Source organism: Sander lucioperca, chromosome 9, assembly GCF_008315115.2.
Source record: "Sander lucioperca isolate FBNREF2018 chromosome 9, SLUC_FBN_1.2, whole genome shotgun sequence".
Taxonomy (NCBI): Eukaryota; Metazoa; Chordata; class Actinopteri; order Perciformes; family Percidae; genus Sander; species Sander lucioperca.
Window position 1 is genome coordinate 16,390,978 of NC_050181.1, and position 26,119 is coordinate 16,417,096.

The following is a 26,119-nucleotide window of genomic DNA, read 5'->3' on the forward strand; positions in this document are numbered from 1 at the left end:
CATTATTTTTACAGTCTGTGGTCATGAGGCAGTATTATTAAATGCCACTAAATTCTGGATCCATAGACTGGACTCCATAGCACAAAAAACCCTCCAACCTTTGTCTCTCATTTCACATTAATAGAGTAAAGGAGCTTGTTTCACTTTATGTCATATAATTAGGTGCATGTTTACTTTCCCAGGGGCAGGGCTAAAAGGGGGGCACGAGGTGGCACCCCCCCCAAATCCATTGGGCTAGAGTGCTGTCAATCGGACAGTTCCATTGGATCAATGATTTCCATTGGATCAGAGCACTGTCACTGGGCTGCCTGTTCTGCCAATATTCCCAGCCCTTGTCACATGACCAATTAATGTTTCCATGACGACTATCCAAAATTCGGATACAATGGAACTAGCACTGGAATTGTTGTTTTTTAAAGTGGCAGACTGAGCTTACAGAAAATGTGTATTGTATGCGTATGTCTATTTTTATTTTTTTTAAATTAGTAATGAATGTGATGTTTTATTTAACATAATTAAATTGGGTTGTTCTGTCCTATCCAATATTGCCTATATTTCTAAACAGATTTTCTATGCTGTATGCTGATAAAATGTCCCCCCGTGCCCCCCCTGACTGATTATTGGTCCCCCCTGTGCCACCCCACTTAAAAAAATCTTCAGATAAATAAATGATGAATGACTTACTTTGCTCTGCACCTGTAGTAAACTGTTACATTTCAAGTGCATTGTTGTGTCCGGAGGCACACTGATGCAGAGCTGTAAAAGACTGCAGTTGCTGATCTGAACCTCTACACTCTGAATGTAAGCAAGGGCAGCTTTTGACCCAGTAGTGTATTCACAACATAATGCAAACAAAAGCTCAGGTGTACTCTGAGATTCAGCTGAAATGTAGAAAAACTAGGAGCCAAACAGGGTAGTGTCATCACTGTCCAACTGCTTCAGGGCAAAACTTCATCACCTCTGCGTCTTAACCTCTCACCTCAATGCCTTCACCTATTATTTACCAAGTTTCCACATGATCTGAATCTGAGAGCTGCTGCCGAGGACATAGCTGCAGCTGAGCCCAGCTCCTATAAGTGAGCGAGGCGGGTGCATGATGATTAGACAAAACCCATCTTGTTCACCGTGGCTTAGAGTAGACTATAATCAAGATGAATGTTTGTTTTTGATTGCCCGCTACTGTCGAAAACTCTGAGATGTAGCGGCGTTTTTGATATCGAGGGGGAGGGGGAACTTGGCTAGAGACAGAGTGGCATAGAGAGAGAGAGAGAGAGAGAGAGAGAGAGAGAGAGAGGCCGAGAGAATCAATGCATCATCTATTATGTCCAGTGCCTAATGAAAAGGCTCTGCTTCAGATGGAATAAAGTGCTGCCAAGGGGAAGTCTTCAGAGGCCTTCTCTGTCCTTTAGCTTGATGTCATGATCAGTTTAATACTCCGGCTGCTTTTCCTCCGCTATCGATCCGCTGCTTACTGTAATGGCTTTTGTTGCACAAGCATCATTCAAACTGCACTTCATTGCTGTTGTTTCTCTTCTCTTCGATTCTTTCTGACACCACTTATCCATTTAGGCACTAAATTGCTATCTATCTATCTATCTATCGCCAACTATTTTGATAATCAATAAATCGGTTTGAGTAATTTTTTATTAATAGACTGATTCCAGCTTCTTAAAGCTATAGTGCGTAGTTTCTGTCGCCCCATGAGGAATTCTAAGTAATGACAACAACACTGTCCGCGCCTAAATGATACACGGCTTACGTGACTGCGCACCGCCCCCACGCCCCCTTCACGCAGTTGCTTGTAACCAAGGAGGACACGGAGGATTAAAAAAACATGATGGACTCTTCAGAAGAGGTCATTATCTTTTATATTATATTACATTTACTCAAGTTTCTGCACTCGAAAGTAGCCGGACGACACAATCTTATGAACCTAGCCATACTGAGAAATACAGAGAGAGTTGTGTGGAGCTGATAGTCTTAATTAGCTTTGTACCAACTCATTTGGCAATGGCTTGAATGTAACGCACGTTCATAAATATAAAAAACTTACACACTAAAGCTTTAAATATGAATATTTTCTAGTTTCTTGACTCATCTATGACTATACACTAAAAATAATCTTTATGTTGTGGACAAAATAAGACATTTGAGGACGTCATATTGAGCTTTTGAAACCACTGAACCACTTTTTTACACAATTTTCGGACATAAAAAGACTAATGGATTAATCGAGAAAATACTTGACAGATTATCCAAATGAAAATATCTATCTATCTATCTATCTATCTATCTATCTATCTATCTATCTATATATCTACTTACCTACCTACCTACCTATCTATCTCTTGTGACTTAAACTTATAAGTTGATGTTGTACAGTATATAAATACATATGTCTGTTACCTGCAGCATGAGCCCATAAATCAGTGTGATGTAGGCCGTGGTGGCTTCACTGGGTCTCAGATGTAGCCTCAGTGGGACAGCAGAGTGGAGCGACGCCGTGTTGCATCCTCGTTAAAGTGCTCTCCGCGGATTATGTGTCCGCTGGCACTGTGAACCATGGCCCTGAGATATATAACATCTCATTACCGAGCCATCATATAACCCTCATGTTTATAAATGTTAATGCCTGTGATTTATATTTAAATGTCATCTGCATGTCACGGTTGAAAGGTGTGTTAATGAGAAGCGGGGCGGTGAGGAGGCAGAGGGTGGAGACACACACACACACACACACACACACACACACACACACACACACACACGGAGATGTCAGATGAGAGGAACATTGCGAGGGAATGAAAAATGAATTTCCCGTCGTGACTTTTATCCCTCCACCTTTTTGTTCTTCACTTTATGCTTGGAAATTTGTCATGAAAGCTGCTTGTCCCATGTGGCATATTTGCAATCAAATAATTATGGATATCTCTCCTTTAGCCACACTCAGAACTGACACTTTCTTTTGTGCCAGTTTGTGCCGGCTGCTGACGATTCCCTTGTTATTGTGATTAATAATTTGATGTACAGAACAGCGTGTGCGTGGTGTGTGTGTATCTAACTTCAGATGGCATCTCACAGATACACTGACAAATATCTGTTTCTGTGGAGGAGATATAAAAAAAAAACGAGGGAGAGTCCCTCCCTCTGCTCCTCTCCTCAGGAGGTGACACACTTCCACATCAGAGCTGTAGCTTATTAGTGTGGCAGTGTGAGACCAGTGGTACGGTTCAAACGCTTTTGCTCACTTTCAATTACGCTTTTGGAGATAGATTCATATTTATATCTGGGAGAAATGTGATCATCAAAGCAAACAAAGCACCGCACTCAGCCTCCTCTCCGTCTGCAGCTTTGGATGAGAGTTAGAGATCCTGATTTGAGCCAAACGATCGAATTTCATCGCTGCACAAATAAATGCAATTCTTATACACTTACACAAGATAGATCAGATATTTTCGCATCGCTCCGCGTGAACAAGAACCTGGTTTTAATGATGTGGTCTTTGATAGGTTCCATGACGAAGCGAAGGTTGCTGAAAGTTTGGATCAGATGGACCTGATAGCCAGGAAACACAGCGGAAACCAATCTAGACTAGAAGACTAGTTTCCTGAAGCAAAACAGGTAATGTGTTCCAGATCCCTGGCAATAGATGCCAGTTTCAACACTTTCAACAAAGATATGACCTTCTGCCTGTTTTGTTTTTTTGACTTCCTCCAAATCCGGCTTGACCGACAGGAATTGTATTCCTGATTTTGACTTGGAGTCACACAGCTCTAATTAATCTCCATCGCTCCCCTTTGCAACATCTTGCTGTTTGTCTCACCCCACCAAAATTCTAATTTGGGCAACAGAGCAGAGGCTGGGTTGAGTTGAGGTGAGATGAGGAAGCAACAACCACCACAGCAGGAATGCGTGTTAATTGAGGCACACCCCAAAAATAATGCTCTCTTTAAAGCTGTACTTATCAAAGTTTTTATATCAACAATGGATCAAATGACTGTGTGATGGGAAAGTGGTTGTGTGTAGTGACAAACCCACAGATAATTATCACCCAGCTTTGTTGTTGCTCTCAGATCTCTTTCAGTTTTTTTTGTTTTAGTTTTTACAGCCTACAAGTTTACTCTTTTGGTTCATTCTCACCTCTCTCATCAGACAGCAGGCAAAGAAGCTCTGATAAATTCCACTGTACTGTATACTAGCTTCTCAGCACTAAACAGCAGACAGTCAGAGCTAGCAGCTAGCTGGTGAACACAGTGAAGCATTTAGCAGCTAAACACAGTGAAGCGTTTCGCAGCTGAACGCAGTGGAGCGTTACGCAGCTAAACACAGTGGAGCGTTTCGCAGCTAAACACAGTGGAGCGTTACGCAGCTAAACACAGTGGAGCGTTTCGCAGCTAAACACAGTGGAGCGTTTCGCAGCTAAACACAGTGGAGCGTTACGCAGCTAAACACAGTGGAGCGTTTCGCAGCTAAACACAGTGGAGCGTTACGCAGCTAAACACAGTGGAGCGTTTCGCAGCTAAACACAGTGGAGCGTTTCGCAGCTAAACACAGTGGAGCGTTACGCAGCTAAACACAGTGGAGCGTTTCGCAGCTAAACACAGTGGAGCGTTTCACGGCAACCCCCCATAAATATTTATCAGCTTTACTTTAAAATACAGCGACAGTAAAAATGTATTTCACACTATAATATGGTTAAACTTTGCATTTGATCCGCGGGTCACATGCATTTTCTGGCCACTTAGGGGGAGAGGAACTCCACTTAAAGATGAAAAAGCAACATCGACATTCTATCAATTTATAAAGTTTTTGTATGTGTTAGCAAATAATTAACTTACATCTAAAAGATGGAGATATGTTTCTGGCCATCTAACAAATGTACAGAACGTAAGTCCAATAATCGTTCTTTTAGCTCTGTTTTGGTCTACACCAACCATTAAGGATAATATCTGTCACTTAACCTTTATGTTCACAAGCTAGTTGCTAACTTCTTACGTTTGTCTGTTGTTTGGCAGGTAGTACACACTGGGTTTATCAGAGCTTTTGTTTTTACTAAAACATCTGCTTGCCACAACTGGATATAAGGTAACTGAGAATTGGGTTTGTGGGCCTGAAAACTAAAACAATAAAAAAGAAAGTTAAAAAGATCTGTCAAACTGTTTTGAATTTGGTGATATTTCTCTGTGAACCTTGTCTCATAGTCATTTGATCCATTGTTCATATAAAAAATATTGATCAGTGTTGCTTCAAGTTACTTTCACATTTGGCTTCAACACAGCCATGGTGCTTGCCACTTGGATGAACCTTCGCAGTCCTTCACTCAAAGTTATTTTACAGTGATTTTCTCTTCTCAGTCTGGCATTGAGATCCAAAAATCCCCTACAGCGACTCCATCCCTGTACTGTATATATCCCTATATAGTCAGAGCTTTCCAACTGCTTATCAAGTTTAGATGGAATGAGACAGGAACACCTAGAGTTTAACCTTTTACCTGCAAGAAAATGCAAGTAATCGCTAAAGGTCGTCAAACAATATGTTTTCTCAAGTGGCGTGCGTGCGTGCATGTACACAGATTAGTTTGGCAGGGGCACAGAAACCACTGCAGACTGGTTGATGATAATAATAATGCGATGTTGGGATTTTTCAAATAGCTATTAGTAGTCTATTAGTAATTTAGTAATAGCTTACGTTTACTCAAGTGGTGTGTGTGTGTGTGTGTGTGTGTGTGTGTGTGTGTGTGAGTGAGAGAGCGAGGAAGACAGAAAAACCTTTCTTTACACATCTTACTTTCACACATTATTTTCATCTGACTTTCATTAAGAATCAAGTAAGTATTTGCTCAAGTCCAGAAAGACCCCAGTGATGAGCTGACTCCGTTCAGTAATGCGAGTATGAGAGGGCATGTGTGTTTGCGAGTGACACTGCGTGTGTTTGCTGCTGCGTTTTGAACCTCAGCAGTGTGTTTCTGGTTATTCCTGAGATGATTTGGCCTTTTGTTTATCTGCCCGGACGAAGCGGCTCTGCGTGTCTCGGCTCGACAAGGTTGTGTTGGTGTCTTGGTGTGTTCCAGCAATAAAGCGGCCCTGCCTGGTGGTCTTGTTGTGCAGTGTTTGGGCGAGCAGCTGAACGACCAGGGGGTGAATGGGCTGTGAAGTCCTTGTGTGAGCACAGACAACCACCTACAGTCCCCAGAGGGGCTTCTTACACTACGTGATTGCCACCGACGTTATTGTTTTCCCTTTGATGCAAAACCTTTGTCACCCGACAGCAGTTTGCAACTTCACTCCTTTTTTAGGAATGCCTTGATTCAAGCAGGGAAACAGATTTAGTTGGAACACACATGCATGTCTTTTGTAGAACTGGATTATTTTGTAGAAGCTGAATTTTTTTTTTCGTGAAGTGGTAAATCATGAATTAAAGATGAGGCTGGAGTTTTGCTATCGCAGTGCGGTGCTGGCACTGAATAACAAAAAGCTTGGTCATTTCAAATTTCTGCAAATGCCATTCACGTCACATCCCGCTGCATTTTACAAATGCACAACTTGGCCTGTGTTTATACTGTTGAGTACCCAACACCCTTACAATTCCTCAGCCAGTATAAATAGAACAATGGTGGCCAATCTATACCATAAAAAGCAAACCTTTCAACGTTCACTGGTGTCCCTGATGTTGCCATGGCAACCATGACCAACCGATCTGCAATGTAGAAGGAGAGGGAAACAGACCAAAACCAGCCAACAAACAATTTACCATCAGCTGGCTAATTAATGTCAAAAAACGACGAGCAAGGCGATCATAAAAGGGACCTTTTCTTCCAACACATTATCACTCCCATCGCGTCAAAAAGCAATACTTGATCAGGTGCCTTTGGCATTTGTTATTGACGCAAAAAGTATCCTTTAGCGTCAATATTTAGACGCACTTAGTTGGGACTCTTGGCGTCACTATTTGACGCTCTCGGGACTCTTGGGTGAAAATACTGTGTTGTTTGACCCATCCACCACCCCATCCAACCTTTCACACCGTCTTTCATACTACTTGCGACTACTTGCTCTTAATACTACGTCATCTTACAGTGCTCGGTGGAGCTGCTGCTATGCCCGGTGCGTCTCATACAGACGCTAAAGGGTGATTTTTGTGTTGATATCTGACGCTGAGAGCCATTGACCAAGCATCAGTATTGGACGAGTTGGGAGTGAGAGTGGGTTGTTTCTTCTCCCACATCCTCGGATCTTATTGCGTAGCTGAAAAGCAAAACCAGAGAGTCATTCTCTACATAATTCGTCATCAGAGGGCGCGTGTGGGAGAATATATCATGGGTAATTGAGCTGGTGTGATGCTGGGCAGTGTCATCGTCAGGGGAGAGATAGGCGAAGGGCTCCGGAGGAGAACAATCAGAAAGGCTTAACAAGCTCTCACTGGCTTCTCACATCAGTGTGATTAAACCAAGCTGTTGGAACAGGCAGCCCGTCTGAATCTTTCAGGGACAGCCAAGAGCAGGACACTTACACAGGGCAACACGTTTCTAAATAATAAGGCATGCTCATATTCAGAATTTGAAAAAATTCATCAGCAGGGTATTAGGCTGCTCAAACAACAATATGAATTGTGTGTATCGTGTTCAAATTGCAGTTGTCTTGTTTATTGCCATCACCCAGAATTATCCTCCACCTGCTCAAAAATCCAAGTTTAGCTAATACATAAATCTGGTGGATTCCACATGGTGCTCAGGAGCTTGACTAAAGTCCTAGATACACTAGAAAGTCGCACATCAAAATTCATTGCACATCTTCATGAAACGTGGTTTTAGAGGCTTGGTGACAAGTGTTGAACTTGATGCAAATAATTTGCACAGATGGGACTTCAAATCCAAAGAGTGATTCCATTGAAATTGCCATGAAATGTTGCCCTTTAAAAGGCTGGTGTGATGACCAAATGACACTGTCCATTAAAGATAAAGATGATTAGACATAGCATCAAAGCAAAGAGTCAAAGAGTTTTAACTGTGTGCTAAACCTCTTCATTCCATTCTTATACTGTATATACTGACTGTCCCCCTAGTTTTCCTTTAATCATAAACAAATGCACAATAACTTTCAAATAGAGGAAAAATAAGTTAACCAGAGTGCCCGGTTCACAAAAGTGGTTTGCAAGCATGGCTTACACACAGGCCTGCATGTGTGTATAGCTTTGCTATATGCCAGTTCATCTTCATTTTTGCACTGATTATTTTCTTTGGCATTCATTTAACTTGGTGGGTGGTAATTATCTTATATTATTTGGTGATATAGTTTTGTTTTGACTGATCAGCCTAGTATGATAGTGTGACATCTTTGTGCAGTTTGTAGGCTTTTTGTTTAGATTTATATGTTTCGAGCACCCCTCGGGAATATACATGTCTGTCGTCTATGATCTGGCTTTACATTGTCTTGACTGAAAATGATCAATTTAATTACAGTGATTATATCATTGTATGGGCTTCATCAGATGTACATTGTCAGCCTACATAAAGTGATGTGTGAAGAAGTGAACCGAAATATACCGTATTGGTCCGAATGTAAGAAAACTTCTTCAGATGTCGTTATACGCCTGAAAAGTCTTATATTTAGGGGTATCAGCTTTTAAATCTCAATATACACCTTTGGTTTATTCAATGCATTTTTATTATCATTATTTTCAGATTCGGTCTTCAAAAGTCTTTTTTCCAAAAATGAGTCTTGAAAGAGAGGGGGTTGACTCGTCTTATAATGAGAAACTCAGGGGCGGTACGGTACTGTTGTTGGCTGTTAAAATGAGGGACAGATGGTGTATGACAAAGCAAATACAATAAATACAATGCAAACAAGAAAAGAAATAGGAATGAAGATGTCAGAGGACTGATTGTTTGGCTAGACAAAGCCAATAACTCCATCATTGAATACACGAGAAGAACAGTAATCACAAAACATTAAATATGAAATTCTAGGAAAGTCATTTAGTTTACTTTATTGTAATCACCTCAGAAGGAAGAGAGTATGTGAAATCATAAGTTTGATTTGCTACAAATTGGGTGCTCGAGAAACAACTCCAGAAACGTTATTGATAATGTCTTAGTGTTTGTTACAGGGCTGATCACCATTGACAGTAACTGATCTTCTAACCGTTGATACCCTGAAAGCTCTGCATAAGGAATACATCTTTGTTTCTGCAGAGCTGCAACGTGTGAGGCCTAAATGTCCAGAGGATAGAGTAGAGGGTCCAGCAAAGAGGCTGTCGGTGGAACTGCGGTCAAAGAGATGAGTGAGGAGGCGAGAAATGGCGATGTTTTTAAGCATGGATAATATCTCTGAGCTTTGGGAGGGAATCAATGCCAATCCCTGGATTTGCTTACACGGTTTTGGTTTCCACTGGATGTCTCATACACTTAAATGCCTTGGGATGTGATTTAAAGAGGATCCTTGACATTTTGATTTTTTTTGTTGGCTACAGGCTGCAGACTTTTCCCTATTGTGGGAAAGCATGCATTGGCTGTTAAGTTTCTCTGTAATGTCCTTTTGGACCACATTATTTATTTCCTTCAGCCTGAGCGTCCACTGAGAACCGCGCATATTGTGAACGGTCAACAAGCTGAGAAAAAGTTGGCCATTGCTGAAATTGTTATGCTCTTCGTCTTTCAACAGTTATTCAAAAAGTTCTGTGCTTCCACGTTTCCCTTGTGATGGGATTTTAATGGACAATAGTTTTGCCTAGCGGGTGCAAAATAAATGACAGGTTGATTGCAGCCAATCAAAGTGTCCCAGTTTTCTGCAACCCTTGATGAAAGACTGCAGGGTTTAACCTCCAGCTATGAAAAATAATAGAGAAGAACTGCATTCATCACTGGGGTCAATGGTGAGCTCTGCTGCAATTTTAGATATTTGAATTCATTTTCAATGAGTGTGACCTACTGTCTACTGCTTGGGAGCCATGGTTAAAGCTAAAGTAACTACAACATAAAATGGTGCACACGGTATGTGGACAAACAGTATGTGATTTGACTGGTAAGACTTTGTATTTGTCGAACATCAACACGTACCTGTATTGCTGATAATCAGCAAGGATTAAAGCGTCAAGTTAACCAAATTACAAAACACACAATAATTACTTAGTGGAAGTACTTTTACTGAAGAAATTGTCTCTATGTCAATTGTTCCTATAACTGTTGACAGTGTGTTCAATGGATTATCCACAGTAACGGACACAAAGCAAATTTTGAATCCTCTGTACATCACAATGACAAACTAACACGTCCACTGTATTGGGGTGGAGGCAGAAAACTCAGGAAAGGATATCTCAAAACCTGGACATAAGTAGTGCTAAGTAAGACTATTTGTGCAAAGCGACCCTTTAAAGGAACACGTCGACTTATTGGGACTTTATCTTATTCACCGTATCCCCCAGAGTTAGATAAGTCCATACATACCCTTCTCATCTCTGTGCGTGTCATAACTCTGTCTGACGCACCCACCGCTAGCCTAGTTTAGCCCAGATCCTGGAGGTAACCGGCTCCATCTAGCCTACTGCTCCCAATAAGTGATAAAATAATGCCAACATTTTCCTGTTTACATGTACTTGTGATTTGTATAGTCACAGCGTGTACAAATAACAAGGTCACATGAGACACAGCCATCTTCTAACCGTATACATTCTGGGAACTATATTCTCAGAAGTCAAAGCACTGTTGGGTGGAGTGATTAGCGCAACACCTGAAAAGCACCGTTGTTACTCTCTGCTCCTCACCACGGGGTTTCTCAGGTGCTGCGTGCAAATCTAACTTATCTAACTCGAGGGGGATACGGTAAATAAGCTAAAGTCCCAATAAGTCGGCGTGTTCCTTTAAAGTATTAGATGGACATTTGGGGAGAAAATGCACACACGCTTTCTTGTTGAGAGTTAGATGAGGAGATCAATGCCACTGTTTTGTCTGTATGCTTGACGCTAGAGCCAGTAGACGGTTAGCCTAGCTTAGCATAAAGAGTGAAAGCTGGGTGTAACAGCTAGCCAGGCTCTTATTGAAGGTAAAATAAAAAAACCTCAACTTACACGTTTTTTTTAAAAGATTTTTTTGGGGTGTTTTGTGATAGTGGATATACGGGAAAGGGGAGAGAAAGGGGATGACATTTCGGATTTGAACCCAGGCTGCTGTCAAGGACTCATCAAGCATGGTGTGTACACATATCATTTTTGTTAAATCCATAGAAAACCTTAAGTTTAAAAAAAATGGTTTCTGCACATGCAGCTGGGGATTAAAACCGCCCAGAACATCATGGGCACCCATCTACCGAGCATCAGTGATATTGGTGAGGCGTCTGAGTTGTTGTAGAATGACAGTATACAAACATTGTAAAACCTCAATTTGGCTTTCAATCTGTATGCTAAACTAAGTCCAGTTACATATTTACCGCACAGATACAGTAAGATTGATATCAATCCTTTTATCTAACTCTCGGTAAAAAAATGAATAAGTGTATTTTCACAAAATGTAGAGCGATTCCTTTAAAGATAAATTGATAGACAAGACGAAAACCAATTTATCTAGTTTTAACAAATGAATGGTCCAAAAACCTTAAGGCTTTGTGCCGAAACGCGTTAGCATTCATTTCATTGTGACGCGAGCCCAATTAAATAAGTGAAATGAGAGTTTTTTTGTCCTCCTTAACTTGGGAATATGAGATATGCTAGCTTTTCTTTAGTTTAAGTTTATTTTTGAATTTCCAAAATATCAGTCTCACCCTCTCTGCACTACACTCAACAGGATAAGATAAAAGAAGAAGAAATAGTCTAAAATAGTGTTGTCTGAAGCTAACATGAATCTAAAGCAACATACAATTGATCTGCACTGCTGGAGATCCCCCAGAATAGCTAAGGGAACCTTCAGTCAGTCCATGTTAACGCATTGGATTGAGGCAAAGACTGGAAGGGTGACTTTCTCCTTTTCAGGTTTCATAAAGAAAAGGTCTTGGACTCACTACCTGAGGAGCTCCCCTTCAAAGAAACACAATTTTCACTTTAAAAGGCAGACTGATCCGCCACCCTCTTGCGTCGCCCTTCTCTCTCCTTCCTCTTCTCCCCGGCTCTCCTCTTGTGTCCACTGAGTGGACTGGACGAAGGACGATTACACAAATCTGTCACCCAGGAAATCCCGATACTTTCTTTCCTCTCAGACAAAGAGCCAGTGATAGGTGATGAGTTTGTAGCTGCCGGGGGATTTGACAGACTCTGGGGGAATAATAAAGCAATTTCAGCCTGCCAGAAAAGTCAGTAGAAGGAGAGGGAAAAACACACGCGAGGAGATATTAATCATTCCGGTGATAGCTACTGTTTTTTTTTTTTCCAGTGGAGAAATGAGACGAGTGGCTTGACCACAGCATTAACTGTGGTGTCGAAATTACACATTGGCCAAATAAAGATCTATTGTAAAGGGTGAGAACTCAAAAATACAGGTTTTATGTGAGTGGTAGGTTGGGGGGGGGGTTAAGAACCTGGACTGGTAGTATTTTATATAGATTATATATAATTAAATATATAAAATATATAGCATTTAATGTACCATGTAGTTTGAAATAAAATATAGCCTATATTTTGAATTGAATTATTGGACAAAATGGGACAGGGTGGAAAGGGAGGAAGATCAGCTGGAAGGATGTGTGGGCCAAGGAAGCAAGGCGACTGAGCTTTCTCATCAGAGATACAGTATACGTATATGACGCCCTGCTTAACACCAGTTAATCTTCATCAGTGGCTGGGTGAAGATTCACGTAGTGCCCTTTGTTCCACGTCAGCGTCCCTCAAACACATTTTCACAGTGTGTAGTCTGGATCAACGGAAGTACGTTTCCAGGATAAAGCCTGACATCCGGTGCATAGCTCACGGGCCAAATATTAGGCCCCTTACACTCTCTATGTGTTGCTGTTCTCAAATTCCCTTCGCTACAGGAAACAACATCATCAACCTTCGAGCTAGCAAGCTACACGCTTAAAATGGCAAGTTTTGAAGAAAATTTGGATCGTGGAACAAGGCAGGCCTGCTTGTTTCTTTCCGTGAATTTACAAAGAATATGTTTACGGCATTCACTATCTAACTAGGACGTTTTTGGAACGATTGGGGGTGAGGGATTGCTGTGGATGAAGTACACACGGTGATACACTGGTAAGAACAAATTACGTCCAACCATGTATCCAACTAATTCAAAAGCTTCAGTTCAAAATTGTGTGAACAGGTAAGTTCATTTAATATTTTATGTGACGTTTTCTTTTGCGGGGTGCAAATGTTCCACCAAAACAAGTTCCTTCTCAAGACTATTTTGTAGAGCCAACGTCGCTGCGTCCGGAGCTTAGCATCGCCCAAGACGATTATGATTGGTTAAAAGAAATGCAAACAACCCAGAGCGTTTTTGTTTCTCCTATCCTACAATGTATCTGTGGTGTAGACAAACCTACTCCACAAAGCTGTGGAGATATGGCAATGTGAGACTACACAGGGTGTAAAGTCAGCCTCACCCAAGAATGTTAAATGTGGCATCACAACAAGTGCTGAAGAGCCTTGCCTCCACCCTAGAAAACAAACAAGCTGCTGGCAATTCCCCAGCAGCATCCATCCCCAACAAACTACTACGGTTGTCCGTTTGGGCCCCGAAGTGGCATGACAGGACAAACCAGAGTGGGGTGTTTCTGAGACACCATTCACTGTTGAGCCCTCCAGAGGCGTCGTGGGCTCAACCAAACGAAATGTTAAGGAAGGAAGATGCCCACTTTAAAATTGCCTGCATTGGATTTAAACAGCACTACTCTGTCATATTCAAATCAACTGGAGACTGCGTACAAGCTGATATATGGGTCTGATAGACGGAAGGCTGCTTGAACCGTCTCCAAACTGTGATTAGTCACCTCCCGCTGCTGCTGCCGCCTCCTCTGTGTCAACCTTCCATCGTAAATCACTTCATTGTTGCGTTCACCATCAGCAAGAAGACTGTCTTGGAAGTGCTTGCACAAATGATATTAACATCGTGTCCTGTGTTTTTGAAATCTGAATATTTTATTGCGTGATATAGTTAATTATATAATACTGTATGTTTAATTTAAAAATGTAGAAGTACAGTTCTATTGCTTTAACTGTATTATTTTTGTCCAAGTATGTCCATGTATATGAGAGGTAAACATACACACAAAATATAGTTAAATATATTAAATATACAATGTGTGTTGCATATATTTAAAATAATATACATTAAAATATTAAAACATTTAAATGTACAATCATAGTCACATACAGTATGTATGCAGAAAAACATACATTTTCAGGAAGTAAAGGTAATAACATTTTGCCATACTTATAGTAATAAGTGGGATATTATTTTAAGATATTGCCTCTACAGTACAGTGAAGGCAGCAGATGCTGTGTATTGGGACAGTGAAAGAAAATATTACCAAAAAATACATTTCTGACTCTACATAACAAAACACGGGGTGATTATCATATATCACTGTGGACCAGACAAAACAACATATCTCATTACAGAGCACTTCTCACCACAGACGTTTCTCCGCTGCAGGGGGCATCGCGCCAATGTAAATTGCTTCAGTCAGAAACTAGATAACTTTCTCACTTCATATTGTAAATCCACAGATACAGAGGTTTTCGGAAATGCAGTGTCACAGTGATATTTCACAATGACAGCGGCAACTACTATAAACCTCCCTTAAGCTTTTTATGCCGTTTTTTCCCCTGACATCCCATCCATCATTAACTGTCACGTCATGAAGTTCCAGCAGAAAAAAAGGAGAGTTTTTTATTTTTCTTCCCACTCATCAATCGACATTACAGAATTTTCAAGTTCAGCTCAAACTGCACAAACCTGCTGCGTTGTATGAGGCGCCATGTGGCGACAGCGGGCTCGTTTGATTACAGAAATGATGTGCTCTTTATTATGGTAATGAGTCTGTTTCAAAAACAGCACCTTGTAACCTTTGCACCCTAAGGGCATTCAGTTCTTTTGAGATGCTTCTTTAATGGGCAAAGCCGACTGCATAATCAACTGCATAATCAACTGCAGGTTGACATTTAAAACGTGAAAATTGCAAACTGGAGTGCTGTGTGTCCCCACTGGTAAGTGGTGGAGGTAGAGGTGGTGTTTGGTGGCGGCGGATGGGCCCAGCATCTGCTGAGAAATTATCTTTAGCTGCATCCTGGAGGCAGGATCCTTAAAGTGGCTGTCCCTTTTTTAGACAAGGGCACTTTGGCTTTATTTGACAGTTCACAGCAAAGAGAGGCAGAAAATGGAGCGAGAATCACTCAGAGAGAGAGAGTTCAACCTCTTCTCATAATGACATAAAGTGATGCAGCTTCATGGTTTAAATGCTCTGGGGTCTAAGCCATTTTTTCCAATATTGGGTCGCCTGGTTTCCTTGTGTAATAATGCTTGTATAATCTCAACCCTGTCATGCACAATCAAGTTATAGACATCATTTCTTTCAGGACAACCCGGGCTATCAGGATATGTACGCTACAGGGATGTCACATGAATGTATAAACTGTTGTACGACTATAAATACAAAAGAAAACACGAAACAGAAATTAAATCTCACAGAAATGTATGGGAATCACACAGCAAACAATAATACGCTTTTGAAAGATGTTGTCCCAAGTCTTAGCAAACAGAATAAAACACTGTAACTAACCAGAAAAGTCCACATGCTTTTATTCATAACGTTAGTTGTGCCATCTCCAATGCATTTCCTGTCTGCTATGAAACATCAGGAGGCCCGATCAAACTCAGGTACACATCTGGGGCTGCCTGATGACCTGCAGCGCTGCCTGCAATACACACACACACACACACACACACACACACACACACACATACACACACACACAGACACACACACTACATGAAAGGCCCTCCTGCTTCTATCAGGGTGTAGGGTTATCGTTTGGCTGAGTGAGCTTCCTTTCTCCTGCCATCACCACCTGTCATAGCAGATGAAAACACCAAATAAGAAGAAGATAGTCAGCAAGACAGCCTCTGACTGATTGACACACTCACCTGACAACATTTTGGGAGTCAAGATGGCCGTGGCTAACAGTAAACAATACCTTTTCATATGAAAAGATTTGTTTTTGTTCTGGAATTATCGTGCAAAGTCTCAGAAAAGACACTGCAGTTCCCGGCTAGATTGCAAAGCTTGTAGAAGGTCAGGATCACACAGAAAACCTCTTTGGAAAGGTCCAGATTTTAGCATTTAGCATATATATATATATATATATATATATATATATATATATATATAAATATATATATATATATATATATATATACAGTATATATATTAGTCCTTCCAGAAAAATGCGGAGTTTTTTTGTGATTGTTGTGGGCAAAAATCCTTGATTATGCGGCACGTTTTCTTAAAAAATGCGATGGAATATGCAGGATATTAATGCAATTTTATGCGATGAAATTGCGGGAACTTGCAAAAACTATGGTTTCATCATGGCTTCATTGCGGGGTTTGCAGCTTTCCGATGATGTTCACGTCACGTAATTACGTCACTTCATAACGTTCCCATGGCAACAGGGGAAAATGGCCGCTCTTGTGTGAAGTAATCCTTTTTTGCAACGGAAATGCGGAGATTATGAAATCATGCAAGCCCCGCATATTTTGCGCAGAAATCGGCAACTTATGCGGCGAAAGTGCGGCGTATTTGAAAAAATGCGGCCCCCGCATAAATATGCAGACTTTGGCTGATTATGCATTGGATTATGCGATCGCATAATCGCATTTTTCTGGAGGGACTGATATATATATATAAGTGCTTGCCTGAAGCGATACCAAGATATCAAACATCACGCAATTTGATTGGATGGATTCATAATTATTGGTTTATTGTACTAAGACACTGTAGTTCCAGGCTGGATTGAAAAACTTCTGGAAGGCCTACAGTGGCATGGAAGACCTCACTGAAGCAGCGCATCTCCTTACCCCGATTCTCCGCTGGGCACGCCTGTGCTGCATTCCGGCTGCGTTCCGGTTTTGTTCCGTCCTCTGCCGCGCGCCATACCGCCCCGTGAGCGTCTCAGAAGCAAGCATTGACTTGAATGGCTGCGGCTGCTCACGGGAGTCGCGGCGCATCCAGAACGCAGCGCAGACGCGCCCGGTAGATAATAGGGGTTAACCTGAAACGCAAGATGGTTTGTTAACGCAGAACCATCTGGGAAGCCGTTATTGAAAACTGTTTGGGCAGACACTTTTAAAAAAAAAAAAAAAAAAAAAAAAAACTGGCAGGTGATTGGATGACCCATCTGTCTATTACGTCCGCCATTGTTGTTTTGAACAAAGAGTCTACACCAAAACCACGCCCGTAGCTGCCTGTAGCTCCTCACAGGACTCTGATTGGTTCGATGAGCTGGTAGTTCAGACACAAACCCATTATGTTGGAGCCTGACTAAATGGATATTCGTGTGATACATGATGCCGCGATTATCATATCATATCAACTTGTGATATCGTGACATTCCAGCTGCCTTGCCAGGAGAGCATCTTTCTGCTTCTAAATAATAAAAAAGTCTCTACCTTGTATTGATCTTAAGATATTGAACATGAAATAAAATGTGCAAAATGCAGGTTTGTACTTACAAATTGGAGGACACAAGGGCATAGAGCTGGTTTGATTAAGAGTGGTGCAGTGAGTATTACTCATACACACACACCACACACATACCCACATAAACAAACCCAACCTACAATCCCCTTCACACACATAGCCTCACTCTTGCGATTCCGCTCGGCTGCGCCTCACCACACAGTGCAGCGCTCTGGTTCAACAACTCCCTCTGTGGGGAGCGAGGGAGGCTGCTTCAGCCCAGCCAACCATTGAAAAGTCATTATTACAGTACTAAGTGATGGATAATTTCCAAATGATCTCCACGTACACCTCAACAATTAAGCCACCAGCAAGGCAATTACAGATCGGCAATATAACGGTGGGACACTGATATATTGCCTGGCTTTAACCTTTTGGCTAGCAGACAGATTAGACTTATTAAGCCACAGCATTATTGGACCTATAAAAATCGTTGTGCAGCCATATTAGCCCACATAACTGCAGAGTGGACATTCTTCTTGCTGGAGGACTGTGCGGGTAGAGGAGCCGCTGAAAGTGGTGTTTGAGGGGAGAGCAGAGGAGAGGAAATGAGAGGTCAGACAAAGCTCTGCTCGCTCATAACACTAAATTCACCCTTTTCTTTCTGGCAACATTTTGTTATCATATATTTTGTGTTACGATCTCAGGTAGGGATGCGCATACTGTGAGATCGATACTTCGATACTCACAAGCTACTCATTTGATATTGATTCCTTTAAAAGAAAGTATCAGAATGAGAGAGAGAATGGCAGAAAGGAAACGTAGGGTGGTGTGGGCTGCTACTTAAAAAAAAATAAAAATACAGCAAGATGCAAGTGACAAGAAAGTGCTACACTGCACCATCGCACTTAAGTCGCACACATAAGTTGGGATTTTGAGGACTGTTAGCCAAGAATGAGTGATGTCTGGATAGGCCATTGTGGCTAAAACCCCCCTTTAACCCTAATCCTTTTTTTGTGGTGGCTGTGACTCAGAGGTAGAGTGGACTTGAGACTTGACTGGGACTCTAGCTCAAAGACTTGGGACTTGACTTGGACTCTAGCTCAGAGACTTGGGACTTGACTTGGACTCTAGCTCAGAGACTTGGGACTTGACTTGGACTCTAGCTCAGAGACTTGGGACTTGACTTGGACTCTAGCTCAAAGACTTGAGACTCAACTTGGACTTTAGCTCAAAGACTTGAGACTCGACTTGGACTCTAGCTCAGAGACTTGGGACTTGACTTGGACTTTAGCTCAGAGACTTGGGACTCGACTTAGACTCTAGCTCAGAGACTTGGGACTTGACTTAGACTCTAGCTCAGAGACTTGGGACTTGACTTGGACTCTAGCTCAGAGACTTGAGACTTGTGAGAGCATCTCTGCTACACAGCAGCAACACGGGTAACCTCTTTAAACATATACATAAAGAAAGCACACCCTGAAAGTTATAAGGAAGCTAAACAAAAACAAGAAGATGCCCATACATCCATGTCTCCTGAACCACAGTCTGTCCAAAAAAAGATGTTGCAGGAGAGTTTTCAGAAAGGCAAAGCATATCCAGTTACAGTACGGGCAGCACCGTTATTAGTTACTTTCTCTGCCAAGTAAGTGGCAGAGGTTATGTTTTTGCCATGTCTGTCTATCTTCCCTAAATTCCTAAATATATTTTAAATGTTGTTGTAGTGACATTAGGGTAATCAGAATACAAATATAAATCCAATTCAATGTTATTAATCCACAAAGGCAATTTGATTTTGGGCATAAGTAAAAACAGACATTTGCACGGGCAGAGAGTTATAATCAAAATAGCTGTTTGGGACTATAAAAGTCATAAAAATAACTAAAATATGACAATTCAAATCCAGCCCCCATTTTGTAATGATAAACTTTAAACATTTCCAGATGATTCCCAAAGAAGCAAGAGAACAACTGAAGCTTATTTGACTGTGACGGGACATTTTATTGACCAGAACTGGCAGATGCAGACTTGCACTCTTGAGTCATGCAGTCCATGTAGCTGTACAGCACACAGCAGAGAAAATATCTGATAACTGGGGCATTATTGGCAAGGTCCATGCTGTTATTATGGACAATGGAGCTACATGTAATGTGGTCTCAGCTGTGCTAAAACATCTTAACTCAACTTAGTTGTGCTTAGTTGTCCATTAAGGCTGACATGAGTCTATCCTGGAGAAATGTGGTGCTGTTGTTTGGTTCTTCCACCACAGCACCAAAGTTTAGTTTAGTTTGTCAGTTTATAATGTCGTGGACAGTCCCCTTTAATTAACTGTACAGTAAAAGAAGCAGCTTTAGCCTCTACGGCTAATTTCCAGGTGTAGTCCCCGGCCAGTTGTCAATAGGCATCTTTAAAATGCAATGGTTAAAGAAATTAAAAATAAATAAACTACATTACATTTATAATCACAGCAGGCCTAAGCAAAAGGGAGTAAGACATACAAACATGTGGCACACAATTGGAGCAAACACAAACAAGCAAGCACAGATGATGGCAAGCAGTTCATGCAATAAAAATGATACAAAAGAGACAAGGGAAAGGAGAATGGTTACAGAGGCCACATTAAAAGCACATACAAGACATAACATGGAGGCAGGCAGCACAGATCGAGCGTCAATAAGACAGCTATCTGTACGGGAGAGACCGGCCACACCACACATGAGCCCTGGAAAGCTCTTACTTTTCATTTGGCCGTCCATGTTAACAGGTTAGCCACACAACCCCCGTGAGTAGTACGTAGCCAAAAGACTCCGTACCTCAGAACTGTACTTAAGTACAGTAGCTACATGATTAAATGTACTTCGTTACTTTTTGCCACTGACTGTGACAAATTTTGCGTGGGTGCGTGCGTGATTGCGTGTGTGTGTATAGCTTGGGTTGTGTTTGTAAGTTTAATTTTGCTCGTAGAGAAATACAGTAAATAAGCTCCATTTATAGAAAAAAAATCTGGACTAACTAACCCTAGCTACAGCCCTGAGTTTCAGCAGGTTTATCGGTGTTTTAAGCCCCCAACGTCTACTAGGATTAGGCAATGGTTATGGGTATGGTTAGGGTTAGGGTTAAGGTTAGGGTTAGGTGCCTTGAAGTCAACGGTCACAGCGTTGCCTGGAAGGAGACATTTGGGGCTTAAAACACAATCGAGCTTTCAGCAGAGCAGTACATTATGTAACCATTTCTAAAGTCATACCTCTGCGTCTGCTGGGCAGAAGGGTAACACTCTGGCATCAGCATCCAAGGATTACGGCAGGAGTTTGACACATTTGTAATGACTTTTCAGGGGAATCGCACAACAAACACAGATGCATACATTGTAATGTGCAGACACATGAAAGAAAAAGTGATCCAAAGGAGTCTTTGCTTTGGTGGGGGGAAAATTAGTGTGAATTTTTACTGCTCAACAAAGTGGCAAAAAACACACCTTAGATCTGTTGCAAACTCTGTTCCAGCAGAGAGGCTATTTTCTACAGTATGGCAGGTAGACAATTAGTCAGAGGCAAAATCATCTTATAGCTAAAAATGTTATACTTTTCCTTTGAGGGAAATGCCAAGATATGTCTCTTGAGAGCACCAAAGAAATGTAAGAACGCAGGAAAATGTTAATTTCTTCCCCAAGCAGTGCTATTAAGAAGTGTTAATTGTTCTGTAACTCATTATGCAAAAAAGATAGGCTAACTTGCTTATTCCCATTAGACTTAAAAAGATTAGGAAATATTCATGAACAATCAAAATGAAGTAAATAAAATTCCAAGATCTTTCTGTTTGGATATCTGATGAATTGTCAGAATGTAAGAAAAGTAATGAGATATTTTATTTTTCCTTAACATTCATGTCAGGAAGACTAAATAGTTGATATGTAGAAAGTTAAAGTTGCTCTGGAAAATTCATGGCTGTTTAGGAAGTTTAGAAAATATTTAAGAAAGCGCAAATGTGCACATGTTTTATATTGCTGATATTTTGATTTACTTTATTCACATTTATGTATACTTATTTATTTTATTGATAATTAATCAAAGTATTTTTGGCATAGACAGTACAGGCAAATGCTATGGGCGCCATCCATCCAAAGCCCACACAACAACACAACCACATAGTCTATATTAAATAGGCCCTATTTTCTAGGATTCCTGCAGGCGCAGCATCACTCCAGCATCACATTTTCCTTTTTCATCCCCTTTTGTAAATAATAGTTGTAAACCTTTGCATTTTTCATTATTGATTAGTCTTATATGGCAAACAACAGCATGCATCATGTGAGAGAAGACATGTTTTGTCCATGAATGTTAGGTGTAATTACTGTTGCTCTATTATTGGCTGGGGTTCACCGTCAGCAGCTTTATTGTTGATCTAATGGTCACTAATACTCCTCTTCTCTCTTCAGATGCACTTTTCAAATATTTGAATACCACCCCTGCAAATCCTGGGCCATCTGCAGCGTCATGTTCTCCTGTCCCCTCCACCTCAAACAAAGTTCTTTAAAGTTGTATTTAGTTGAAAACCTTCTTTATATTGTATTTGTTTAATGTCACTTGTTTCTTTAATGCTATTTTTGTGTGTTTTGTCATGACTTTTTCTAAAATAACACTTAAACAAAGAACACCGCTCTTGTAAATAAAAATGACCTCAAAAACATTAAAGCTACGGAATTCTAAGTAATGACAACACTGTCGGTGCATCCACATGACGCAAGCCTTTGGTGATCATGCACCTGTTTTCTGACAACAATGCTAAAGCCAGTATTTTCTCCTTTAAATTTCCGTTCCGTGACGGAATATCTGTTTGTGTTTCGGCCTGTTTGTTGTTATCAACTGCCAATTTTGACATCCTGGCCAGGTTGCCAGATATACCTGTAAAAACGTAAACCCAGCGCACTACAGCCATGGAAGCAGCAAACAAACAATCAGGATTAACAGAGATGTACCCAACTTTTAAAACCTTGGCATTTCTAAACAGTTGCATGACCAGAGACGTAATAAAACCCGGGTAAATATTGGAGATGTATTTTAAAGATGGGGACAGCTAAGAGCCCAAAAGGATGCAGATTTGGCTAATTTCCTCTTGAACAGGTAAGCATTAAGCTTTAGGCTAATTTATCACGGCTACAAGGGATTGGCATTATTTCATAAATAAAGATTATTTTTTTGGGCATTTTGGCCTTTATTGGATAGGACAGTTGCAGACAGAAAAGTGAGGAGAGAGAGGGGGAAGACATCCAGCAAAGGGCCACAGGTTGGATTTAAATCCCGGGCCACTGCGGTAAGGACTGTGTCTTGGTACATGGGGCGCACGCTCTACCAGGTGAGCTATCAGGGCACCCTAGGGACGGGCATTTCAACATTTGTGTACTGACATTGAATTATATAGATTACTCAAGTTAGTTACTCGCAAAAACAATTGAAACACAGCCAGTGAAGTGATCCCGACTGGTCCTGGCTAATGCCGCCATGCTAACACGCGATAACTGCCAACGTTATCGGAGGACTGGGCAAGCGGGCCAAGGCTGTTTACAACCACTGCGACAGACCTATGACAGAAACCGCAAGTTTGACTTTCTCATAATGGAAACATGCAATTTCATTATGGTAAAACACCCGTTCAGCCTATGCAGCGGCCGTAGCCGACCAAAGGTGAGTAATTTTAAGACAAGAAAGGGTGGCTGTAAGTTGGGTAGAGAGGACCGTGAGTTTATGGTGTTTTTTAAGCGGTTGTTGCCGTAATTTTAAACCGAGAAAGTGTGTATGTCAGTTGGGTGGAGAGGACGGCAAGGTTGTGGTGTTTTTAAAGGTCCTTGCAGTAATTTTAAGCCGAGAAAGTGTAGCTGTCAGTCGAGTCGAGAGGACAGCGAGGTCATGATGTTTTAGCGGTTGTTGCAGTAATTTAAAAAAAAAAATTGGGGGGCATTTCCGCCTTAAATTGATAGGACAGCTAGACATGAAAGAGGGGAAAGACAAGCAGGAAATTGTCACAGGTCGGACTCAAACCCTGGACCTTCTGCGTCGAGGCATACACCTTTATATATGTGCACCTGCTCTACCCGCTGAGCTAACCTGGCCACAGTTGCAGTAATTTTAAGCCGAGAAAGGGTGGCTGTCAGTCGGATACAGAGCTCAGCATGAGCACAGGCTTTTATGACTGTCAATATAGCCAGCATCTAATGTTAACTACTCCGCTGTGCTTTGGAGTAATGTCTGGCTATGTGAGGCAAGCGTCTAGCAACATTGCTGTGGATGCTGCGTTCTCAACCTGGCAACCTCCGTGAACTTCAAGTTTGGGGAGAAGGGGCGGGGGAAGAGGACTCTCTCCAGTATTTAGAATTTGGACTGCATTAACTATTTTAAACGCTAGCTGTCAGTATTACATATTGCACCTTTAAACAAATAAACAAACCCCATAAATCATTGGGTAAATGATTTCGTTGGATTGAAACATACTCTGCAAACCGTTTTTGTTCCATTTCTGAGAATTATGTTCTTCTAAACAATCAAACGTCAGATCCATTTTACAATCTCCCCAGAAACAAACGTATATGCCGCCATACCATAACTTGCAGTTTATGTAGTGTGACACTAACTTGTAGGCTAACTCACATAATGCTGTCAGCTGAAACTCGAGGTGACAAGATGATGGGAGAGAAATCAGTTTAAATTGGGTGGATGAGCAATATATCCATGCACGCAGTGGGGAAAAAAAACCCCACAACAACAGGGAGTGTTAGGCGCTGATGAAAAAAAGATAACAGATTGAAAGAAAAAAGATGGAAATAAAATTACATGTTTTTCCACAGTAATGAGGACCGAATAATTTAAAACCACGTGCTACTGCTAAGGTAATTAATTAACTGCCTGCACGTACTGTATAGAGGCAAAGTTATGAGTTTGACAGCAGCTTCTTTGTGGCTCTCATTAAAAAAACACCCACATATGCTCTGTTACTTGAATCGGCTAGGAATATATAAAGAATGCAATATTTGAAATATCCACGGAACAGGTAGAAATGTCAATCCTTTACACAGAGAAAAAGACTACCTCTTGTTCTCCATTACATCATTGCAAAGTGTGTTTTACTTAGATAACATTCCCAGGTCTTTTTTAGACAGGTAAGACTTTGTTCACACCCGAAAAGGAGAATTAAAATATTAATGGTGTTAGTTTTGAAAGACAGCTACATCAGACGTCATTCTGCAGACATCATTCTTCGTTTGCTTGTAAAACTGTACATGTCTGACTTTTTCAGGGGTTCATTTTTATAATGAATTATTTTGTTTCTATAAGATTATTCCAATCCATTTCTCCAGACTGATCATTAAAGTTGCATTCCATTTACTTTTCTGAAATTAAGAAATATGAAGGCTGACACCACAGCCATATCTAGTGTGGAGAATAGAGCAATATCAGCCTTTCTTGTTTAAGACAAATGGCAAACTGAAACCACCTTTTATTGAAGGCATAGCATGTTAATTAAAAACCTATAGCTAGGCACTGAACCGGATCTATACCATTTGGGTATTCTGGGCATGTACCCAGGGGCCCTTGGGCTATAGAAATAGTCTACAAAATTTGGCATTGATCGTAAAAATGACATCTTTTGTGATACTAAAATTGAAACTACTGATCACCTGTTTTTCCATTGTATTTATTCTGAAACCTTTTGGGACTATTTACAGGACTGGCTCTCAACCAAACTTCAAATACTTACTTCACAAGAGAAAACATTGTGTTTGGTGTTAATATACATACATAACGGACATTAAGAGTGAATTGATTTTGAATAATGTGATACGTCTGGCAAAGTTCTTCATCTATGCTTCCAAATGGAGGAAAACAAAGCCATTTTTCTTTCTGTTTTCAAGCGGGACCTTGTATCTAATCATCTTGGTGCTTTAAAACGAATGAAAGGGAAGAATGCAAAAGGAGGAGATTAACAATTATAAGTCTATTTTATTATTTCGTTTCATATATGTTTTTTGTGAAACATTTTCATTCAACAATGAAGTTTGCATGGCATTTACATGTTTCTTAAAGAATGATCATAACAACAAAAAACAGCGACAGACATCATACAAATTATATATATATATATATATATATATATATATATATATATATATTTACCACCCCCTCCCTTAACCCCTCTCAGGAGCCCTTTCTTCAGTTACCCACCCCTCCCACCCCAGGAGTGTATTCTTACTCATGTCTTAATGGCCTTCTCTGTCAAGATAAGAGTCCAAGGGAGGCCAACTTTTCTCAAAGTCCCTAAGCTTGTCCTTCAGAATGAACCTAATTCTCTCCATGTGTGGAGTATCAGTCAGTGCTGACAGCCAGTGCTTGAAGGAAGGCACCTCTTTCTTTTTCCAAAAAAGTAAGATAAGTTTTTTCGCGATTAGCCTATAACACCATATGCCAGAAGATGTTGTTGTGCTACTCTTAATTTCCTTAACTCTTCAGATATACCCAGAACTATTTAAACATGGT